Consider the following 7,172-nt stretch of genomic DNA (forward strand, 5'->3'; position numbering starts at 1 on the left):
ACCAATTACTCCAAAAGACTGGTAGTCGAGTAAATACTGAAAGGCTTTTATTAACAGTAAGACAGATCCGCGTCCATACTGTATGTCTGTCCTGGACTGTGGGAGGAGCAGTGACACAATCACCTTTATCCAGGGGTCTGTGGGAGGAGCCACAGGAGCAGTCAGCAGAGGGGGCGTCCAGGCACGTCCAGACAGATAACCCAGATAACATGGTTTACCACAGAGCTCAGCTGGTAGTGAATCATTGCTGCCATTCATGCTATTGGGTTTCACTTTGTAGGAAGTAATGTCCTGCAAACCCTGCCAGAGTGGACGTGCATCTGATGTTGCCTCCAACCTCATTCAGATTTGTTCCTTAGCTCTTGAAATAGCCCTCCATAAGTCACACCCGGTTTTCTTGTACCGACCTGGGTCGTCAGATTTGAATGCCTCAGAACTAGCCCTTAGTAGACTATGGCCCTCCTGGTTCATCCACGGCTTTTGATTTGGCTATGTGTAATATGTTCTCAAAGGCACACACTCATCCACACAGGTTTTAATGAAGTCGGTAACAACTGTAGCATTCTCATTCAGACTCAGAAATGAATCTCTGAATACAGTCCAGTCCACTGCTTAAAAGCAGTCCTGTAAACACACCCCTTTTCCACACCTCCTTGGTCCTCACAACTGATGCTGCCGTCTTCAGTCTCTGTCTATACTGTCGGAGCAGAAATGCAGCCGCGTGATCAGACTTTCCGAAGTGTAGGGTGGGATAGCACAGTAAATGCTCTTGCTGGTGGTGTGACAGTGGTCAATGTGTTGGTTCCTCTGGTGCTACAAGTGATTTGTTGGTAAATAATTGTTCACAGCATTTAAAAATTTACAATAATGCTACGCTTCAAATCACATCAGTTGTAAGATGATTCACATCAGGCAGTGCCCAGCTGAACTTCCAGTGTGGTCTGAAATTATCCAAAAATGGTCACTGATGTTTTACTCTGGAAACAACAAATCAATTTTCAGCAAAAAGACAGTGAATAATGTAATATCATTTCTCAGTAATAATGTATAGACCACAGGCTTAAAATACCTACCAGGTGATTATTGCTTGATGCTTGTTTTTCATAGTGAAAATGACATAGGAATTTCTCTTGACAGTATAGTGTGACTCACTTTACGGAGGAATGAGTAGCAGACTGGTTTATCTAGTAATGCTCTCTCCTGCGGCCAGCAATTAATCCTGTCGCTTAAAACCATGGTTACAAAAATATTAGGGAAAATAACCTGTGTCAGTTGAACTGCTTCAGGCAGCTAGGGGTGTCCGTGGTTGGATATGAAGACAGATGTCCACAAACCTAAGAAGGCAAGGAGAGGTCTTTGTGACATTGTACTGGGAATTCTATGCAATTGCATTGCCATGGAGAAGCAGTGTTAGGGATAAATGACTGAATGTTGACCAGGAAAGTAGAAAAATATTCATACTTGAAATGCAGCCTGGGTAACAGGCAGCTATATGTAAAATATGACACTTGAATACTAAAGAAAGCTCAAAACTGCTGCAGTGTTCTTGGTCTAGGCATCTTTGGCTGCACCATTAATGGCTCTCCTCCAGGAAGAGTCTGAAGTAAGGATTCTCACTGATAGCAGAATATTCGGAGCCTCACAGACAAAATGCCAGAGGAACTCAGCAGGTCAGGCAGTATCTATGGAAACGAATGAACGGTCAACGTTTCAGGCCAAGTCTCTTCATTAGGGCTGGAAATTAAGGGGGAAAACACCAGAATAAAAAGGTGAGGGGGGATGCAGAGTGGATGGAGGACAAGCTAGAAGGTGATAGGTGAAGCCAGTTGGGTGGGAAAGGCAAAGGACTGGGGAAGAAGGAAACTGATAGGAGAGGAGAGCGGACCATGGACAAAAGCGAAGGAGTAGGGGACACAGGAAGAGGTGAAAAGGCAGGTCAGGAGAAAAGGTAAAGAGACCAAAGTGGGGAAATAGAAGAAGAGGGAGGGGGAAAAAAGAGGAAAAAAAATACCAGAAAGAGAAATCGAAGTTCATGCCATCAAAGTTCGAAGTTATTTTATTCTTAAAATACATATACGCCACCTTATGCAACCCTGAGATTCATTTTCTTGCAGGCATGCTCAATAAATGCATAATAGAATAATAACCATAATAGAATCAATGAAAGACCACATCAACCAGTGCCAACAAAAGACAGTAAACTGTGTAAATAAAATAAGTAAGAAATAATAATAATATTATTAAATAACTAAGCAATACATATAGGAAATTTCAGTGATGGGACAAGTGAATTTGAGTAAAGGTATCTCCACTGGTTCAAGAACCTGATGGTTGAAGGATATTATCTGTTCCTGAACTTGCTGGTGTGGGTCCTAAGACTCCTGTACTTTCTTCCTGATGACAGGAGAGAGAAGAGAGCACGATCTGGGTGGTGGCGGTCCCTGTTGCCGGATGCTGCTTTCCTGTGACATCACTCTGTGTATGTGCTCAATGATGGAAAGGACTTTACCTGTGATAGACAGGACCATGTCCTCTACATTTTGTAGGATTTTGTGTTCAAGGGCATTGGTGTTTCCATACCAGGCTGTGATGTAGCCAGTCAATATACTCTGCACCACACACCTATAGAAGTTTGTCAAAATTTTAGATGACATGTCAAATCTCTACTAACTCCTAAGGAAGTCGAGCTGCTGCCATGCTTTCTTCATAATTGCACTTACATGCTGGACGCAGGACAGGACCTCTGAAGTGATAACACCGAGAAATTTGAAGTTGCTGACCTCTCCAGCTCCGATCCCCCAATGAGGACTGGCTCATGGACATCTGACTTCCTGCTCCTGAAGTCAATAATCAACATTTTGACTTTGCTGACGTTGAGTGAGAGGTTGTTGTTGTGGCACCACTCAGCCAGATTTTTCAATTTCCGTTCTATATACTGATGCATCACCACCTTTGATTCAGCCTATGACAGCAGTGTTGTTGGCAAACTTGAAAATAGCATTGGAGCTGCGCTTAGCCACATAGTCATAAGTGTAACGTGGGCAGAGCAGGGAGCAAAGCTCACAACCTCGTGGTGCACCTGTGCTGATGGAGACTGTGGAATAAATTTTGTTGATTGGAGGCTACCTAGACAGAATATGAGATGTTGCTTCTCTACCCTGAGAGTGGCCTCATTGTGACAGAAGAGAAGGCCATGGACTGACATGTTGGAAAGGGAGAATATTCATATCTATTTGAAATGTCTCAGCAAGTGAAACTACCTGCGCCTAGTGCAGCAAGACCTAGACAACTTTCGGCATGAATTCGTAAGTATAAGTAACGTTCTAGCCAATGGCCTTCCTCAATAAGAGACTCTATGCAGTAGCCTATACCTTAGCATTGCTCAGTGCACGATTATCAACACTGAGGGGTGAGCGTTGAACAGAAATTGAACTGGACCTGGCTGACACATAAACACCTAACTCCCAGTGCAGCTGAGATTTGACATATGCACATCCCTGACACCCCAAAGTCATTCTCGTATCTTCACAGCACAGGTCAGGAGCGTGGTGGAATACTTTCTTCTTTGGGTGTGGCCACAACTCTTAAGAGATGCAGCACAGTCTAGGACAAAGTGGTCTGCTTGACTGGCACCCCGCCATCAATCACTCCATTCACTCTCTCCAAGAGACAAAGGCTGCAGTTTGTTCCATCTGCAGAATGATCCACAGCTATTCACCCAGACTACTCCAACAGCACCTCCCAAACCCACAACTTCCATAAGCAAGGGGGGCAAGAGAAGCAGAGCCATGGGATCATCCTGCAGGTGTCCTTCAAGCTTTGCATATCAACACTTAAAAATCTATCACTGCTCCTTTAAATCCTCAGGCTCACCACCTCAAAATACTGCGAGAGCATCTTCACCAGAAGTTACTGCAGTGACTGAAGATAAGGCTCCTACCACCTTCTCAAGGACAATCAGAGATTGTCAATAAATATTGACCAACTGGCAACAACCAGATCCAGGTACTGATTTTTAAAGAATTGCTTCCTTGTTTACCACTAACGTCTAACTTTTCAGGCCAAGACTAACCCTGTAGGCAGAATCCTACCCAAATTCATAGATTTTGATCTGTGATGGTATTTCAAACAATTTTCATTATTCAAAAAGGTAAATGACTTCCAACAGTGCAACCTGGATGTATTTAAGTGATTTTTAAAGTGGAAATGGTAGTTCTGAAACTATCTCAAGTGAGAAACTACCATGTGAACAATCCCCTTTCTGGTACATGAAAGCCCAATGGGCCTACCCTTAGCTTGTCTGGCTAGAAGGATGAACCTTACACAATGAGCACACAGTGTCATTATTAACAAGCACACTATCAAAAGGACAGGACCTGCACAAAAATGCACCCTAATGATAAACAGGACAATCTGTGGAATCTGCAGTCCATTGTGCCTGGTCTGAGCAGGAATCTCTGCCCATGCTTCTGAGGCTTGGACTGCCTCGAGCAGAATGTGCTGATATAGTGGTCAGCACAACCCCTTACAGCGGCAGCAATCAGCGATTGGGCTTTAGTCTCTGCCACCGTGCGGAAGGAGTTTGTTTGGTGTTCTCCCCGCGGGGTTCCTCTGGGCGCTCTAGTTTCCTCTCACATCTCAAAGATGTACAGGTTAGGGTTAGTACGTTGTGGGAATACGACATTAGTGCTGGACAATTGCGGGCTGTCCCCAGTATATCCTCAGACGATATTGGTTGTTAGCCCAAATGATGCATTTGTTTTTGCATTTGATGCGTGGTTTGATGTTTTGATAGACATGTGACAAATAAAGCTCATATTTCTTTCTACCTATAGCAGGCACTTCATGGCATGTTTCAAAACACCAGCACCGTCAGCTGTATTTATTGGCCCATCTCTGGCTTGAAAAGAATCCAAAATCAGCAACCTTTGCCAACACACCCAGCTTCAAAATGTAATTGCATTAGTTTGGTTTCACGAGCTAAACACTCTGATAAAGACTCTCTATTCCAATCTCTGTCATAGAACATGGTTATTAGCTGGAAAGAGGAAACAATTCAAAGATTTGTTCAAAGCCTCTTTAACTCCTAGGGATCCCTGATTATTGTCAGCTCGGAGAGGGAGGGGGCATTTGGGAAGAAACTGAGAGATGGTGATCCTCGTATAGGAGCAAACACAAACCCAGAGTAACTGCAGAAGAAGCACATTACCTCACTACTGCCCCACCAAAACCATCCTGCCTACTGCAGGTCTCATCAGCACTTCAAAACCCTCAAACCTGGAGCTGAAGCAAGTCATTCTTAAACTCGAGGCACTGCCTAAACAGTAGGGGTCCACTCAGGTTTTATCTGTCATTTTGCTCACCAAAATATGTTGGTTTCAATATTTTCCTCACTGTTTTGATTCTATAACCAGTATGTCATTTCTTTCTTTTTCAAAGTGCAGAAAAGGCAAATGGTGTCAAATATATCACCGAAGCAATTGTGATGTTTGAAAATGATATCACTAACACCAGAACATTTGTACATAACAATTAACTGATGAATTGCATACCTCAATATATTATCAAACCTTTACTCAGAATCAAAGATTTGCAAGAAAGGACACAATACAGTTCATTGTGTCTGCACCTGTCAAGGAAAACACACATTACCAGTCACCTCAAACAGTGAATAAATGCTTGGATATAAAAAAGTTTGCCCACTTCTAGCCTTGGGCAAATATAAAGTGGAATTCACGAGAATAAAGCAAAAAAAAGGCAGTTCACACAAAATGCTGGAGAAACACAGCGGGTCAGGCAGCATGAATAAAGAGTCAGTGATTCGGGCTGAGACACTTCACTGGGACTCGACCCAAAACTTTTATTCCCCTCCATCAATGTGCCTGACTTTCTGTATTCCCCCAGCATTTTGTACGTGTTGCTCAAGAGTTCCAGAATTTGCTGACTTTTGTGTTTATAAAGGCTGTTTTCCTGATCAGAGTTCATTGTTTTTATCAGTACCAATGAATTCATTGAAGTGGCTCCAGAGGAATCAGTTCAGTACTCTGTTAATTATTACTAAATGTTGCTGTTCTGATGAAGGGCTTTCTCTCTGATTGCCATATCCACTTCAGATATTAAATGACTATCAGATTTTATTTTTAAATTCCAATTTTACTAAATGTGGTCGATTATATTGGTAACATATTTTGCTGTTTACCCTTCTGTTAAATGGTATCTCTGCAAATGGATTTGTAGCACTTCCAACAAACTCTGGCTTTCAGTGGGTAGCTATTTGTACCTAGATTTTCAGAAGGCATTTGATAAGGTGCCACATAGGAGATTGGTGAGTAAAATCAGAGCTCATGGCATTGGGGGCAGGGTTTCAACATGGATAGAAAACTGGTTGGCAGATAGAAAGCAAAGGGTAGCAGTGAATGGGTGTTTCTCAGACTGGCTGGAGATGACTAGTGGGGTACCACAGGGCTCTGTATTAGGACCACAGCTCTTTACGATTTATGTCAATGATTTAGATGAGGGCATTGAAAATTATATCAGCAAGTTTGCTGACGATACTAAACTGGGTGGCAGTGTGACATGCGAAGAGGACGTTAGGAGAATACAGGGAGACTTGGATAGGCTGGGTGAGTGGGCAGATACTTGGCAGATGTCATTCAATGTGAATAAATGTGAAGTTATCCACTTTGGAAGCAGGAACAAGAGGGCAGAGTATTGGCTGAACGGTGTAGAGTTAGGTGAGGGAGAAATGCAAAGAGACCTAGGAGTCCTAGTTCACCAGTCAATGAAGGTGAATGAGCAAGTGCAACAGGCAGTGAAGAGGGCAAATGGAATGTTGGCCTTTGTTACAAGGGGAATTGAGTACAAGAGCAAGGATGTCCTTTTGCATTTGTACAGGGCCCTGGTGAGACCACACCTGGAATATTGTGTACAGTTTTGGTCTCCAGGTTTAAGGAAGGACATTCTGGCAATTGAGGAAGTGCAGCGTAGATTCACTAGGTTGATTCCTGGGATGGCAGGGCTGTCTTACACAGAGAGATTGGAGAGATTGGGCTTGTACACGCTGGAATTGAGGAGATTGAGAGGGGATCTGATTGAAACATTTAAGATAATTAAAGGATTTGATAGGATTGAGGCAGGAAATATGTTCCAGATGTTGGGAGAGTCTAGTACCA

Source organism: Hypanus sabinus, chromosome 10 (genome assembly GCF_030144855.1).
Source record: "Hypanus sabinus isolate sHypSab1 chromosome 10, sHypSab1.hap1, whole genome shotgun sequence".
NCBI lineage: Eukaryota > Metazoa > Chordata > Chondrichthyes > Myliobatiformes > Dasyatidae > Hypanus > Hypanus sabinus.